The sequence below is a fragment of the Macaca thibetana genome, chromosome 7 (assembly GCF_024542745.1).
Source record: "Macaca thibetana thibetana isolate TM-01 chromosome 7, ASM2454274v1, whole genome shotgun sequence".
Classification (NCBI taxonomy): domain Eukaryota; kingdom Metazoa; phylum Chordata; class Mammalia; order Primates; family Cercopithecidae; genus Macaca; species Macaca thibetana.
Genome location: NC_065584.1, coordinates 95329179 through 95346633, shown reverse-complemented (window position 1 = coordinate 95346633; position 17455 = coordinate 95329179). Strand labels below are relative to the sequence as shown.

Here is a 17455-nt window from a genome sequence, read left to right as displayed (position 1 = left end):
CTAGTTGTGTTGGGAGCCTTGATCTCTAATAGACATTTTAATAAAAGTTCCTAAGAACAATAAAAAAGAAGCCCTTCCTGCTCATTATTTCACTTTTATTTCATCCTGACTGCAGTTGGTGAAATATCAATAAGTAGGATAACTATCATTATGCCCATTTAACTGATAAGAAAGTAAGCTCAGACTGGCTGAATACTTGTCCAGGATTACAGGAGGTTAAAGTGACAGTCAAAATTCTTTGTGTCTAAGTCCAGAGTTATGTAGCCACTGAGTTACAAGGCTTGCATAACGTTTTTTGTAAATTAAACTTTCTATTTTAGGATAATTGTGGATTTATTTGCAGTTGTAAGAGATAACGCAGAGTGATCTTTTACCCAGTTCCTTCCAATGCTAACATCTTGCAAAACTGCAGTGTAACAAACAGGATATTGACATTGCTGCTGTCAAGATAAGAAATATTTCTATCAGCACAGGGATCCTTCATGCTGCCTTTTATGGCCACTCCCGCTTTCCTCTTATCCTTCCCCCTCCTTAACCCCAGTGAATCCCCATTTCTATGATCTTGTCATTCCCATCATGTTATTATATAAACAAAACAATATGTAACATTTTAAAGTTCATTTTTTTTCACTCTCCTTAATTCTTTAGAGATTCATCCAAGTGGTTCCATGTATCAATAGTTTTTTTCTATTAGTATGCATGTATCAGAGTTGGTTTAATCATCTTCCCCTTGAAGGACATCTGGATTGAGTTTTTGTTTTTCTTTTTTGTCTTCAGTTCTCAAAAGTTTGACTATGAGTGTCTTGTTACGAATTTCTGTGAGTTTATCCTGTTTGGGATTCACTCAGCTTCTTAAATCTGTATATTTATGTCTTGTGCTAAATTTGAAAACATTTCAGCCATTATTTCTTACAATGTTTTTCAGGTCTGTCATCTTCCTGTCTTCAAGGACACAGGAAACGCAAAGGTTAGTTTTTAGTTTTTTGTTTGATTGTTTGTTCGTTTGTTTTGCTATAATCTCAAAAGTCTTTGAGATTCCTTTCATCTTTTTTTCACTGTATTTTCTCTTGTTGTATAGATGTCCAATTTACATTGTTTCCTCCAGTTCACTGATATTCCTCTATCTCCTCCATTCTGCCCATGCATTGAGATTTTTATATTAGTTATTGTATTCTTCATTTCAAAATTTTCCATTTGACTCTTTTATCTTCTATTTTCAGTCATGACTTCCTATTTCTTTGTTGAAGCTTTTCAAATAAATTTTCATTAGCTACAAGAATGTTTTAATTGTTCATTGGAGCATTTTTATGATGGCTGCTTTACAAGTTTTGCCAGATAATTCTAACATTTGTGTCATCTTGATATTGGCATATATTTATTATCTTTTCTCACTTAGTTTTAGTTCTTTCTTGTTTTTGTATGATGAGTAATTTTCCATGGACATTTCAGTATTATGAGACTCTGAATCTTATAGAAAACTTTTGTTTTAGCTAGCTTCATCTCACACCACCCTCACAGATGAAGGTGGGTGTCACTTCATTACTGCCAGGTGGGGCAAAAGTCCAGATTTCTTAACTCAGCTTCTGTTGACCTCTGAAAGGGGGCTCCTCATTCCTGCTAAGCAGTAGTGGGAGTTTCAGTTCCCCACTAGGCCTCCAATAAAGCAGTTATCCCTTGGTATACATGGGAATTTGCATCCCACGAATATTGTATTTGGATCTGCCTTCGGTTTTGGACACAGAACTTGTGGAAACAGAGGGCTTGTGGTAAACAGAGATTTAGATTCATATGAAGGAAATTAATTTTCAGCTCAATAAAATAAACTGCACAGGTATGTTCCCCGTACTTAGATAACTTTTGGCTTACTCTGCCTAATTAATTATGTAGATTTTAAATAAATCATTCATTTCTGAAGAAAGTGTTTTCTGACTGCCCTTAGGCAGGCAGATGTGTCTGTTCTATATTCTCACATGCTCACATGCCACCTCTTTATGACCCTTAGTATATAGACAAACTTACTTATTTGTGTGAGTCCCTAAACTAATGCCTCTTCCATTGTCTGTACCTTTCAGGACAGCAGGGGCTTTGCCTGTTTTTCTTTACTATTGTATTCCAAGTACCTAGAAGGGTATCTGAACATGCCAGGAAGTTGCTACATTTTTGTTTAACAAAATCTGCATCTAGGTGGACCTGTGAAGTTCAAACTGGTGTTGTTCAAGGGTCCACTATACTTCCCAGCATGTGAAGGATGGAAGTCCCTTGTTGCTGCTCTCCACATGGCTTCCACTGATATCACAGGGTTAGGGGGCAGGGGTAAAAGTCCTTCCTTCCTATTTAGCCTCCTCTGACACCACCTAATTAGTTTTTGTGGAATTTGGCTAGAATAGAGCGATTATTATCTAAATGTTTTTCTGTCTTGCTTGGTTGCCCCTTCCCTTGTCCTTTGGCTAGAGACAGAGTAGGCTTTCGTTGGGGCTTTTCTTGTCTGTACCCATTGTTGTTTTGGGGTTCTTGGTTCCTTGAGCTCTAGGTCTGAGATGTATCAGGCAAAGCTAAAAGTCAGGCAACTCACCTTGGTGTTTTCCTTGTATCCTGAGATTCCCTAGTCAGGTAGCCTTCTTCTCTCCACATTTCTGCCTTCTAATGTCTGTTTCTATAAATTATCAGTCTTATCTATACATAGAAGGAACAATAGATGAAATTATGTGTACTTCATCCTTAGTATAACACTTTTAAAGAACATTTGGAAAAACAGAGATGTCAATTATAATAATATTTAATAAGAAGATAATCTGAGTATCTTATTGCTACCATTTATCTTAAGGGACAAAATCTTTTTCCATGTTGATATGGAGGCTTAAACTTAATCAATATTTTCATTTGAAAAATTAATATATAGGTTATGCCAAATCTAAAAATTAACCTCCAATCCCCAAAGAAGCAATTCCCTGGGCTCTTCTGTGTGTGTACTGAGGTCAATACGGCAGCACGTACTTCATGAGGCTGCTTTGTTGAGGGAATCCAGAGGAAAGACAGATCGGCCAATTTTCACATTTAATTTCCTTCTTCATGCGATTGCACAACAGCACTGAGTTCAAACCTGCTAAGACGAATTTATACCTCACTAGCCCTGTTCCGTTAATTACAGAAATGGCACTTATTTTAAGCACTAAAATAGTACCATCAATGAAAAGATCGACCCCGCATTTAAGAGAGTTTCTGATGATCATTCAGACCATAAAATTGTACTTTTTGTTGTTGCCATTTTTTTATTTTCCCAAAGCTTTAATATTTCTTCCCAAATCAGCATAGCCAAAATTTTTTTTTTTTTTTTAGATAGGGGCTCACTCTGTCATGATCTTGGCTCACTGCAATCTCTGCCTGCCAGATAAAAGGGATTCTCCCATCTCAGCCTTCTGAGGAGCTGACACTACAGGTGCGTGCCACCATGTCTGGATTCTTGTATTTTTTGACAGAGACAGGATTTCATCATGTTGGCCAGGCTGGTCTCGAACTTCTGATCTCAAGTGATTCACCCGCCTCAGTCTCCCAAAGTGCTGGGATTACAGTCATGAGCCAAAGTGCCGCGCAAGAATAGCAAAACGATCTATCATGGATTTAATATAGAACATTTTTAAGTGTGGCAAAACAAGTAGATGATGGTTAAAAGGTGAGATAACCAATAGGTTGGTATGTCATGATGGCATAAACCAATCATTTTAAATGATTTTCTATACTAAATTTCCCAGATGTTGTGGCCATGAGTCAAGAAAATTTATGTCATTAATCCACTAACTAGATTTTAGTTGAGGAGCTAATTCAGAGAGCTTGGAATAAAAACTTTGAGTTGGGTTTTTGGTAACTCACATGTACTATGTTTAAATGAAATATGCTTGCTGCACCACTGACCCAAACTAGCAAGGTGCTAAGGTATTTGAGATGATTATTTATTTTACATCATCAGAAACTAAGTCTAAGGAGAAAAGGTGCCATATTTTTGCCTGCTTTTTCTTTCCTAGGGCTATCTATGCCCTTGACAAATTTGATGTTCAGAATTTTTGTCCTTTAGAAGTTTTCAGTAGAGTAACTTGAAAAACAGGTGCTCATTTAAGTGAAAACAAAATTTTATATATATATGTGTATATACCTATATATCGCTATATTTTTCTCTCATAAAATTAAAAATGGACATGTGGATTTTGCTTAAACATGAAAAAAAATCTTTTTTTTAATGATCAAGAATTACCAAAACGATTGATATTTGTGTTTTTATTGTTTCTAAATATAATAGTGCTGCTTAAAATGGTCATGATATGTATTTACTTTAGATGACACTTTAGGTGACTTATAAAATGCACAGCTCAGACTGCATACACATTCTGAGTTTGCATTAACATAAAAAATGTGCCTTCTAATCCCACTTAGATAACAGATAAAAAGTCTACACATCAGGAGAAAACAACTAAAATGGAGATAGGAGCTTGTTTTTTGGACACCTTTTGGCAGCCACCATCACAGATTTTACAGTCTCAATTTCTCCTGCACAGATCCCACTGACAAAGGGTATTACATCTTGCTGACATCAGTGACCTGGCATCTCTGAATTATTCCCTGCTTCGGTTTACAGAGGAATAAATCGGTAATTAATTATATATCAGAACATGAGAATCGACCTGGCAATAATGTACAGGCTAAGAACGCTCTATTTACATATGTACGTTATTTAAAATATGTCTTGTTAAATAAATATTTAAAACACTTCCTTATTTAGCTTATACACTGTTTGGACTGAAGCTGCAATCCTCATTGCAAAATGTTCGAAAGAGTGAGAGAGTTGTCATAGATTTTCATCTCTGCCTGACCTGCAAAATCTCCTCTTCGTGCACGGCAGGGCATACAAAAAACCTCTTTAACGAAAACAACAACATAAACTATCTCTATTGGCGCTGACATATACAATGAAAGTAGAAATTTCATCCTGAAAAAAATCACAAAACTTATCTTTAGGCTGAGGGAAGTAGAACAAGAGGTACAGGCACAAATTAATCACAATCAACGTGACCACCTCAGAGAGAGGAGCTGAAAGTAAGGGAAACAAATGATTTCACAGAAAAATGTTCTCCTCGCTGTGTGTCTTGTTCCCCTTGTAAATATCCAGAATTACTTTTAAAGTGGAAATAAAATAAAATACAGGACTTAAGACTTTTCCATATCTCTCAAATCAATACAGAGCCACAATTTTGAAACAACCATAATAATGAGAATACACAAGACAACTCCAATAATGTGGGAAGACAAACTTTGCAATTCACAGGATGGCCATGCTCAGACTCAGTCAGGGTTCAAGATTCAATGTATTTCTGGGGGCTCAGAAATTAGCTTTATTTGGGAGGATATCTCCATACCTGCAATTGTTTGCTCCCTTCAGAATAGAATCCTGACCATGACGATTTCTGATCCACCAGGGGGAGCAGTTCACCAGCACAAAACAAGCCTTCCCCAAAGGAAGTCGCTGAAGGCGCCTTTTCCTCTCAATTTACACAGCTGACAACGACCCTGATTTTTATCAGTTCTCCTAGATGTGGCACTCATATACCTCACACTGATTTCAAATGCCTGACCTCATGCTGGTGGGATACGTGTTGTTCCAACACGGACACATATGCCCACGAGCAGGTTTTTCTGTACGACTTGACATTCAGTCCTTGTAATTTATAGAAATGCCTTGTTTTATTATAGGAAGTAATTTAGTCCCTGCTTCTTCACCAGCTTTTATGGACAAAACCGATAGATTTATCAAAATGCTTATTTCATACTTATTCTAGTGCAGGGATAGAGTGGAGAAGCTGATCTTTGGGGTGTGTATAAGAAGGTGTGTGTGGGAGAGATACTCCCCCGTAAGATCTTGAAGCCAGGCATCTACCACAGCTTGCTGATAGCACGCCTTCTTTCTCCAGCAAGCCTTTTTCCTGTCCTCAGACTAGAGCCCTGGGACTCGGAAGGAAAACAGCTGTCAGAAAGGCCAGTGTTGGTGATAAGCCCTTTGTGTGCAAGCTCAGACTTGAGACCAGCCTGTCCAAACAAAACAGCGGTAGACTTCAGCAGAGTTGTGTATGAGTAGAGAACCTCAAGCCTGCTGGTGAAAAAGCCAACCAGAGGAGTACACTAGCCCTTGTTTTGCAAATGGCTCCACAATCCACTGAAAGAATTTCCCGAGGGGAGCCAAGTTTTAACTTTGACAGAGCCAGTCCTTTTGGCCCCTTATCCTAAGTCTCTACTCTGGCACCTCAGCTCACTGCTCTCTGACAGTCCTTACTTCTTAAGGTGTAGACCCTGGTCAGCAGCTTTGGCATCAGCTGGGAAATTGTTAGACATGCAGAACCTCAGGCCCCATCCTGGACTTTTGGAGTCAAAATCTGCCTTTTAACAAAACCCCAGGTGACTACAGTGCATGAAAGTTGAAACTGTGCACAAAGACTCTTATCTCTGGATAGGTCTGCTTCTATCAGGATGTAGAAAAGATGCATAGCTATGTTGTTGAAATAGAAGTCATAGATGTCAAGGTTATTACATGGCCTTGTCATATACGTAAGCAACTCTCAAAACAGCAGGACAAAGCAGAGAATTTAGTCTTTCAAGGAAAAGTCTTGGTTCTGGAATGTAGCAGCTTTCTGGCGCCTCATTTGTGCTTCCTAGGTACTGACTCCATTGGGAAGATTAAGTGAGCAACTGACACGCAGAAGTTTCAGTTGATGCTTCTTTTCCTCTAAAATTGAGTTTTCAATCTATGAAAATCATCCAGGGATTTGGCTATTAACATTTTTTTCTTTAACTTTACTGTTTTCTGCCTTTATTATTTTTTTTGAAGGTAGGGTTTTGCTCTGTCACTCCAGCTGAAGTGCAGTGATGCAATCACAGCTCACTGCAGCAGCCTCAAATTACTGATCCCAAACAATTCTTCTATCTCAGCTTCCCGAGTACCTCAAACTAGAGGCACATGCCAACACACACTGCTAATTTATTTTATTTTATTTTATTTTTATAGAGATGGGGATCTCACTATGTTACCCAGGTTGGTCTTGAACTGCTGGCCTCAAGTGATCCTCTAACTTCAGACTCCTGAAGTACTGGGATGACTGGCATGAGCCGCCATGCCCACCTTTGCGAATATTTTATTACTTCTGAATAAACCATGAAGAAAAAAAGAAATCTCAAGACATCCTATATATTTACTCATTAGTTGCTTTGTTTAATGGCTTTGAAGAGGAGAAAGTTGAAAGAGCTAAAATAATCATTTGAGATTTCTTATGAGATTTCAAGACCTACCCTGGACACTGTTTTATCAAGGCTAACTAAATAAGAGGAATTTATTCTAGAAAAAAGAATAAAGAATTATCTCATTTAAAATACCCCCAAAACAGCTAAATTCCAATCACACATCTGTTAATATTGTCACCTGAACACTCACAGCTGGATGGAGTTAGTGACAGGTATTTGAGTTGTCGTATTAGGACACATTGTCCGTATTTCTTTGATGAATAGGACTTAAGGAGCAATATTCTGCATTGCTCATTTTTCCTCTGGCCTTTACGCTATTCTTTTGCAAATGCTGTAATGTGATATTCTGAATTTTGGCACAAATTCATTAGAAGGCAAAACTATCCTGAATATCAACTGCTTGGTTACCAAGTTGGATGTAATCCCTTCCGAAGAAAATCAGTTATAGAAGAATTATGATATGGAGTTTATTTCCTGACAGGGTAGAGTAAAATTTAGCATGGCAGGCAAGAGGGAAGGCTGTTCTCAAATCTGATGTCCTGGTTTTGCCCAGACCTGACCAAGACATTTAAATTCTTCACACATTGAAAATTCTTCACACATCGAAGAAGCTCTTGAGTTCAGGGCCCCTCTATAAGGTCTGGGGTGGGCATGGGGTGGGGGAGGGTAAACATGCAGCTCAATGTGAACAGCGTGGGAGGGAAGACTGGCCTGCATACAGGGAGCTAATATCCAGAGAGTTTTTGACAGCTTCTCCCAAGATCTTCTTTCCTGCCCTTCCAGATGGCCTTCCTCAGACTGTTTTCCTCTCTGGGGTCTGCCATTCAATTTTCAAAGGAAATAGCGACATTCCAAGGAATAAACTAAAGAGCAGTATTTACTTGTTATTCCAGACCCACTTCAAAGGACCTACAGATTTAATAAAATATAAGCAACTTCATTATTTACTCCTCACCATAAACCAACTTCATTGTTTGACTCAGTAGTCCAGATAATGTTGTTACTATTCAGTTTATATTCCAGAACATCACATTTTATCGGTTTCAGCTTCCAAATATTCAGCATGATGTGCCCCTACCCCAATTAATATTATAAGCTTCTGTAGAAACTTAGCAAGAGGAATGCTGAATGAATATGAATATAACTGATTTATTAAAATTTCATCTTGAATAGAGATAGAAAGAATAGGCAGAGAAAGGGAGATAAGTCTCTTCTTGATGCAGACTCATTGCCAACACCAAAAAGGGTGAGAACCTCAGGACTGGCTCAGAACCTCAGGACAAATATAGCAGCCCCAGTCAGAGCTGGCTCTGCATAGACTGGAAGTTAGAGAACATGAGGGTCTCATTTTCAGGGTGCACTGGATGAATTAGATATAACAACTCAGTGAAATGGGAGCTACTTGCTTTTAAGGACACAGATCTTCCCTTTCCTTCTGGGTTTCTTAATTTTTATAGCCATTATCAAGGATAATAAAATTATTTTTTTCTTGTTAAGCATTAATGTAAAAGTTGAATAATTAGTATAACTTATCACTGCTATTTTTTTAAGCCATGTAGCCACATTCACAAATATCAAAGTCCTTTGCAAGATGAAAACAACCTCAGACATGTAGGAGTGGAGTATTGCCAACATCTAGGAGAAAAAATAAAATGTCTTTCATTTTTTCATTCCATCTTGGGCCAAATTTCTTTGGAGATGGACTTTTACTGGAATGTGGTAAAAATATAAAAAGTCTGAATATCGTCCATAAGTGCCTTTCATTGGTATCCCCCTAAAATGAAAGAGAGAGAGAGAGAGAGAGAGAGCAAGAGAGAGAGAGAGAGAGAGAGAGAGAGAGAGAGACAGAGAGAATCATAACATTTAAAGGGTTTGGGGATGAAGCCCTTCCCTTATCTTTTAATCTTTTATCCTTATAAGCATTTCCAATCTGCAAAGGAAAGAGATGAGTCCTAGAGATGATTCTCATGATCAACCTTGAGGTCAAAAAGTGGTTTTCTGTGGTTCAATTCTGTTGAATCTTATCCAGGCTTATTCGTATCTGCAATATAAGGCAAGAGAAAGAGTTTAGAAAAATGAAGGATTATCAAGAAGAAATAAAGCTTGAATTCTTAGGAAGTTTATCATCAGAGCAGAATTTTCTGATACTGGGTACGTATTTCCTATGTCAGTCTTGCTCTGGAATCTTCACTTAATAATAGACCCACAGGAAGTGTCCCTTGTCAAGCTATGGTAAACAGTTAATTGTTTTTAAATCGTCTTAAACTGAGGCAACCTGGATTTCAGTTAGGTAGCTATCAACTTTTTGATAAACACTTCAAAGGAAAAACCAATGCTTTACTCTTCTGACTATCTCACTTTTTAGTTTTTGATATTTTATTATTTTATTTTTTTGTGTGTACAAACATACCTTTGAAATAGACCACAGCAGGATCTGTCAACCTCAGCACTCTTGATATTTAGGGCTAGATAAGCCCTGGTTGTGAGGGACTATTCTGTGCATGATAGGATGTTTATATCAGCATCCCTGACCTCTACCCACCAGATGCCAGTCGTAACTTCCTCCTCCCCAGTTATGAAAATTACAACTATTTGCAGACAGTGCCAAATGTCCCTGAGGGCAAAATCACCCTAGTTGAGAACCACTTCACTGCTTTTTAGCTGAGTCCATGCTGAAACATTCTGTGACCAAGTGTCATTCTGTGGAAATTTGTATAACAACTCTTTGGTTTTAATATAACAACAATTATTATTATTAATTATTTATTATTACTGGCGTGGTTGGAACTAAGTTTGTGATCTATCCTTAATAGCAAATGCTTTAGTATTTATTGGAGTCAGTCAGCTTCTAAACATATCTCAACTGGTTATGAGCCAATTTGCCACCTAATTTTGGACAAGTTATGCACTTCTCTATTCCTGAGTTGTCTCATTGGTAAAACAATTATACTACTCATAATTCTGACAAGTAATAATTCAACTCATCCAAATAATAGGCTAAATGCTGCATCTATGTGAAGGGGCTACAAGAAGCAAAACTGTACAAAAAAGTAACTTAAAAAGCATATGAGATTATGTAAATATTAACTATTAAGCATTATTGGCATAATGTACAATTGTACTTATCTCCTAAAAGGGTTAAAATGTGCCCTTACTACCAAGAAGAAACTTGGAAAATGGGAACATAACTACATAATATTCATCTCAAGAAATATCTATTATTCAATGTGTATATATTTCTAAATTCAGTTTCAAAAAAATTACACTTTTCAAAATAACCTCAGATAAACAGATATTTATGCAATCTAACGTGGAAGAGATTTTCAAAATGACATTTCACGAAAAGACAGAAGACAGGATTAAGGCACAAGTGGAAGGATCCATTTTGCAGAGGTCAGATGTGTTCTGAGAAACAGTAAAATCAGGTAATAAAAGTAAGGCTGGGGTAACACAGAGGTTGGCTTAACAAAAATAACAGAAGCTGATTCGAAGCTGGTCCTAATACTGTACCTAATTCATTCAAGTGTGCTTGGGCCTAAGCCCAGCCCAGAACAGAGTGCTCTGATGTTTAATGTGTGGTACAGCAAGTAGGGCAGAAGTTGGGAACAGAACACCAACCTTACGTCTTTGTGTTTATTAAGCTGTATCGCATGACGTTCACCTCCCTAAACGGTGTGCTTGGTGTGTCATGGGATACTGTGATGTGTAAAAGAAGGTAACAGAGGTAGATTCAATCACTCCCACCAACAAAGACTTCTTTCTTAAGCCCTCTGAAAGGGTCTTTGGACACAGTTTCCTCGTGTAACAATCACTAAATCCTATTCTCTCGGAATGGTGATACGCCTTTGCTCCCAGCTACCCTTTGAGTCATTTCTCCTCTTTCACTGTGTGGTAGGTGACCTATTTTACAGGACTTTCACCAAATGTTGCCCCAGTTACCTCCAAATTTAATTCTAACAAGAGCAAGGCCATCTTGTGGGAATCAAAGTACTTATCAGGAAGCCTTATGCAGGGATATGCCCACTGATGAAAGACTGGTAGCTATGTCTGTGTTCACATCCTCTAAATTAATCCTGTGCTTTAAAATCTCTTTCATTAAAAATAAAGGCTGTGAAAATAAAATAAAACTGCTGTAGCAGGCAAGCCTTGATTTCTGAATAGAGTTTGACAACCTCTACAAGGTAGGACCACTTGCTCGGAGCTTAGTGAAGGCACGGCACAAAAGTGCATTAAAGTCAGCTCTGACTTCCTGTCTCAAGAACTGAAATCACTTTGTGACCCATATGTGCTGTTTCTGTGTGGTGGCTGAAAGGTGAGGTCATCTACTACTTGTAATTTCTTCATAAAAGCAAACAGTTTTTACCAATTAAAACAAACTAACATCATTTTTGAGTGGAGAGTTGAGAACATTTGTTGATCAAATCAATATTTGTTTTTATTGATGGGTCACTGTTACAGTTGCTTAGAATTCCAAATCAAAGTTTGAAAACAAAATACCAAATATTCTGCTGTTGATTTGGGAATTAATAAAAATTAACATGAAGACTTTTGATTCATTTATATAATAATAACGAAATCCCAAATATGTCTCCATCACAACTATTTTATTTTCTTCCCTTGTGTAGAAATTGAACAGGTTTAAGAAACTAACAAGCTCTCCCTGGCCTCTGTCTTGCCTGTGATTGGCATTTGAGGAGCCAGGTGAGCACTCATGGTGAGACAAATCTATCATTTCGCCCGGATAAAGCAACCCAAGTGTAGCTCTATGGATACGTAAGCAGTCCATAAGATTTATGTTTCCTCAAAATATCATCTTAAAGCAAGGGAATTTGTTGTTGATACACCAATAAACTTTCTTCTTATTTCAATTGAATCCGTCACCCTGGGTGTATTGATTTCAGTTTTCTTGCCTCAGCATGTTTTTTCTTTCCTTTTTGAAGTAATCCCCCTTGAAATTTGTAGTAAAAATGGAATTCATCTCGCTCCTTCCTTGGATCCACTGGTCTTGGAACTGAACTCTGCTTGCATGCAGACGTCCCAGGGCGTCAGAATTTGAACTTCTGTTTCTGGGCTGGGAACTGGATCAGTCGTATCCTAAACTAATAAATGATTCAGGGTTTGAGGAATCTTTTCTTTTTCTCTTTAAACTAATCTCAGAACAATATTCAATCGTAAGGTTGTTGTCAACAGCTTGCTCAATTTGTCCTTTTAAAGAACCATTCCTTCCTGGATTGGCCAGCTGCAGCCTCTTGACTCGAATGTGCTGCCTTGGATCTGCTCCGGAATTCAGTCTGGCCTCACATCTCAGCTGACTTTATAATTCAAATATAATTACTGATGCACATTCAGAAAACTTCAGGAAACTGTAAATGCTTATTTTAGCTTATAAAAGTGGTGATATTTATATTTGAAGAATGTTAACATGACTCTTAGAAAAATGCACATTTATCATGCTCTACCATCTAGGACTCTGTTAGCAGGTCCCATCTGGGGATAAAGGTTTGAAGAGGGTTTTGTCTATTTATGTTGGATCTTAAAAAGCACAAAGTGCCAAAACAGGGTGTGCAACATAGTTGGTAAAAATAGGAGTCCGAAGTGTGTTTTATAATCCAAGATTTACCGTTGACTAATAGAACAGCCATCCTAGTTCTTTTCTCACTCATCCCTAAATAGCTATAAGGTCTGACAGCATGTCCCAACCATCATTAGCCTCCAGTGAGAAGGAGCTACTATGGACCACAACCCACCATCCCTGGGAGTTCACATCCCAGCTTCTGGAATCATCCTCACAGCTCAGGGATTAGCATCTTGAGATTGGACTCTGGTTCATGGACGTAGCCTCCTGCCTCTCACCACCCCATATCTTCCTCTTGCCTGCTGCCTGATATTTGTCCTCATGCAAACATTGTGGTAACCCTTGGGTTGCAGGATTAAGACCAAGTACCTAAGCATAGACCCCAAGGCTCCTGACTACTCTACCCCTTCCCTTGAAGGCACTCTGTGTCTTGGCCACTCAGAGCTACCTAACTTGCCTTGTGTCTACTTTCTCCTCTCACAACTGTAAGTCTTTCCACTGTTACACTTCCAGTTGCTTTAAATTCCCTTCCCCTTTCTCAACCTGACACAGTATCCATACCCCTTAGTTTCTATAACTAGCTTTAGTTTCTATCACTAACTTAGTTCTATAACTAGCTTTTCATTGCAAAAAGCCATTTCAGTCTATGGGACAGAGAGAGGAGCTGTCCTCTCATTGCTTGCTGGATCCCTTTACGTAGCTTTCACCACCCTGTGGTTATTGATTTACTCCTCTGTGTTTCCACATCCACCTCTAGGAGGCTGTGATCTTCCTAACCAGAATCCTGTTAGTTTTTGTCTCCCATCCCCTATTGCTCAATAGATGTGGGAGGAATGGGGAGAGAGAGAGGAAGTGGAGAGCCCTGGAGGTCTCACAACTTCTGTTTGGAATTAACAGATCCACACAGGGCATCTTGACTCTTCTCATCACCATGCCCTACACACCATATCTGGCCCCACTCTCATGTCCTCCTGGCTTCTGCATTTCACACACTACTCTGTTGAAGCCATATAGCTACAGATCTACCTTAGGTCCTATCTTTTCCCCTCCATGGCCAGGCCCTAACTCACTGGTCCTCCAGGCCCAGCCCAGCATGTATGTGCCACTCCATCATTCCCCAGTCTTGGATGCTACAGCCACAAGAACTTCTGGCAATTACTCTATAAATCTCTGCACACACTTCCCACCTCATGACCTTGTATGCACGTGATGGCCACTATGTTCTTCCTCCATGCCTCCCTTGGCTAGATCCTCCTCAGCCACGAGATCTCAGTGTATAAATCACAACCCCAGAGACTTTTTTTTTTTACTTCTCTGTTTGAAGCATTGACCTCCTCCTATCTCTCCTTGTTAATTCTCTATAGCAGCCCTTTTGTGGACTTCTTGGCATATCACAATTTTATATCAATACTCTGGAAGTTTTTTTTTTTTTTTTTTTTGAGACAGGGTCTCACTTTGTTACCCAGGCTGGAGTGCAGTGGTGTGATCTCAGCCCACTGCAGGCTTCTACTTCCCAGGCTCAATCGACGGCCAGGTGCGTGCCACCACATCTGGCTAATTTTTAAAATCTTTTTGTCTTACTGTGTCACCCAGTCTGGTCTCTGCAGTCTCTGCAATTGCCTCAAGCAATCCTCCCACCTTTCAAAGTGCTGGGATTATAGGCATGAGCCACTGCGCCCGGCTGTGAGATGCCACTTTTAAATTTCCATGATTGAGCTATCTGAAGCAACAGTCCTTATTTGTTCCCTGTTTGAAACTTTTCCAATTGGTTTTACTTTTTATTCTGTCTTATGGTGAAGCATTACTATTTTAATTATCAAAAATCATAATGTGGTTATAGAATCACATCTGAAATGGGCATGGAATACCAAAGAAAGTGTATTTGTATGTGACAAGATTTCTTATGTTCCGCTGAGGAAGGGCATCACGTCTGTCTGCAGGGTTTTACTGTATGGGCCCTGTGTAAATAGATCTGGTTGTACTTCATTTGCAGCTGTTGGTGCTTAACAAAACTAAGATGCTCTTGAGAACACCAGATGGTCCAATCATGGAAGTTTAAAGAGTAGGTCTCCTTTGGGGGTTTTAGTGCCCATTAGAAGTTTACCTATCCCCCTTTCGTATGTGGAATTTTTATCACTATAACACAATCTAAGTAGAATCTTCATTGCTTCTTATGGGTGGACTGCAGAGGAGGGAAATAAGTCTTGATTTTACTTCTTAGTTAACTGTTATGCTTGAAGGGGACATTTTTGCTCTTTGAAAACCTAGACTTACGATTTTCCCATTTAAAAAAAAATGAATATTGCTTATGGCATTTTAGATCTCATGATTTTAGGATGAATTCATGAGACAATAATTCAGATTGTATATTAGAAAAATATTCGAGCTGGGAAATAGTACCTCAAGGGAAGAGGGAGATGTCCCACCGCCTGAGTCAGACTAGTTTGGATAAAACTCGGTGGGAGTGTGGGGATGGGGCAGGGAGATCAAGCCAAAGGAAACTGACTCGGTCTAACAGAACATGGTTTTTTCATCTCTAATTTCTCAGTTTGTGACTCTTGTGGGAATTTTTCAACCCATAAAAAGTGCCCTTTTTCTGTCCCTGGTAATGGCCTAATGAAATAAACACTCATAAATATATGAAGTTCCCAGAGATAAGATCTGAACATAGGACGCCTTTCACCTGGCAGTGGATGTTTTATCACCAGTGAATTGGTCATGTGACCTCTTTGAGCCTTTTTTCTCCCCTCAAACTGAAGGTCAGAATTCTTGTGATTGGGTTCTTTTAAACGTTCTGAAGCCTAAGTGCCTAGTGATTAAATAAATTTACATCTTATACACTTTTTAGCACTCAGTAAAGAGATCATGGAACTTTATCAGCTGCTCGTGATGTTCAGCTGAATCTCAGCAACTCTGGCCTAGGACAGACAGACCCTTTAGGGACAAGGCTAGAGGATCATAAACAGGAAGCAGAGGTAGACGGAGCTCCCTGGCTGTCCATGTTGAATTAAAACAACAACAAAAAACATCCAATGGCAACTGTGACATTGCCAACATTTCCTTCTGTGCAAATGGAGCTTTCTTGGTTTCAGAGTTTCCAAGCTGACTTTGTGGTCTTTTGCCAATAGGGTAAGGTAGTACTGACCTGCCCTCTTCTTTCCCTGGTAATTCTCTATAAAGAAATAGGCTGAACATTATCCTAAGCCCAAGAACACAGAAACAGAAAAAACAAATATCACATGTTCTCACTTTTATAAGTAATAACTAAACTTTGGGTATGCAAGGACACAAAGATGGGAACAATAAACAGTAGGATTTTCCAAAGCAGGGAGGCAACAAGTAGAGGGTTAAAAAACTGTCTATCAGGTACTATGCTCACTACTTTGTCAATGGGATTATTAGATGCCCAAACCTAAGGATCACACAGTATACTCATGTAACAAACCTGCACATGTATCCCCTGAATATACTTTTTTTACAAAAGAAAGAAAGAAACAGGAAGGAAATAGATTAGATTTTGTTGTATGCTTTTATTTCTTAGCATCTCATGATCAGTCACAATTTTACTCAGTGTATTTTGCTCTGAAAAACATAAAAATGCAGTGGTGGTGTGTTCCTGATCTGAGCAGCTGTGAGTTCAACTTGAGAGCAGTAAGGAAGGCAACCTCAAACCTCCCCTGCTATGTTGAGGGCAATGCACTCCTGAAATAGAGTGAATTAGAACTTCCCTTGCCCACTTCCTGTTCCCTAGAGCTAGCTCCCTCTTCCTAGGGAGCTGTTTGAATCCTGAAGAATGTGTGTGCTTCCCATGGCTCTTATCCTTGCTGCCTTTGAGCTAAAGACGAAGCCTTCTCTCTGCTTAACAACAGTACATAGAAAAGTCAAATAAAGTGGATGCCTGAGGACATGTGGAGAACCAGGACAGATTTGCTGTAATTTCATACTTCCTGGTTCTATTTGTGATTCTAGACAGTATTCATGCTTCCACAAAAGTCTATGCCTTGGGATATGCATACCTTCAATAAATCAAACACTTAAAAACGTATCTGTTTGTTCGTTTGGGCATTCACTAAGTTATCCTAAATGCACTGAGTCCCCACCACAGCCCAAGAGGGCAGAGTGGCGAGAGCTCAATATGAGATCCCCATGCCGGGCTCTACTCCTTGAGACCTCAGATATCAGTTATGGGACTTTGCATGAACCATTTAACCCCTCCAGGTCACTTTGTTTTTGGATGGAGACTGGAAGTCACATTACTTGCTTTGGTTATTTCGTGGAGGATTGTGGATCTCTGTTACTATGGAATAATGTGTATCCAAAGGTTTGGCATTATCAAATGGCCAGATATATATGTTACAATTATGGAAAGATTACTAATGAAAAGTAAATTTATAAATGGAGTAGTCAATATGCAAGGTATGGTTCTACGTCTTCCAGGCTCAGCCATCATAAAGAAGAAAAAATTCCATGTCATAGTGGTCAGAAAGGCTTTGTTAAACAGACGCAGGATTGAAGAAGGGAAAGGTGTAACCATCAGAAAGGAAAAGTATGAACACTGCCGACGAGGCTCAATCAGTGGGGTCCAAAGGACTACAGCTTAAG

General features: G+C 38.9%; 1 long non-coding RNA gene across 1 annotated transcript in view; it reads left to right on the top strand.

Annotated features, from left to right (window-relative positions):
- The first annotated feature begins 740 nt into the window (after positions 1-740).
- LOC126959377 (uncharacterized) overlaps positions 741-17455 on the top strand; it is a 36086-nt gene continuing 19371 nt past the window's right edge. The window contains exons 1-2 of the long non-coding RNA XR_007727513.1: positions 741-818; positions 926-967. This is a non-coding gene — a long non-coding RNA (uncharacterized LOC126959377). The remainder of the gene's footprint in view (positions 819-925; positions 968-17455) is intronic.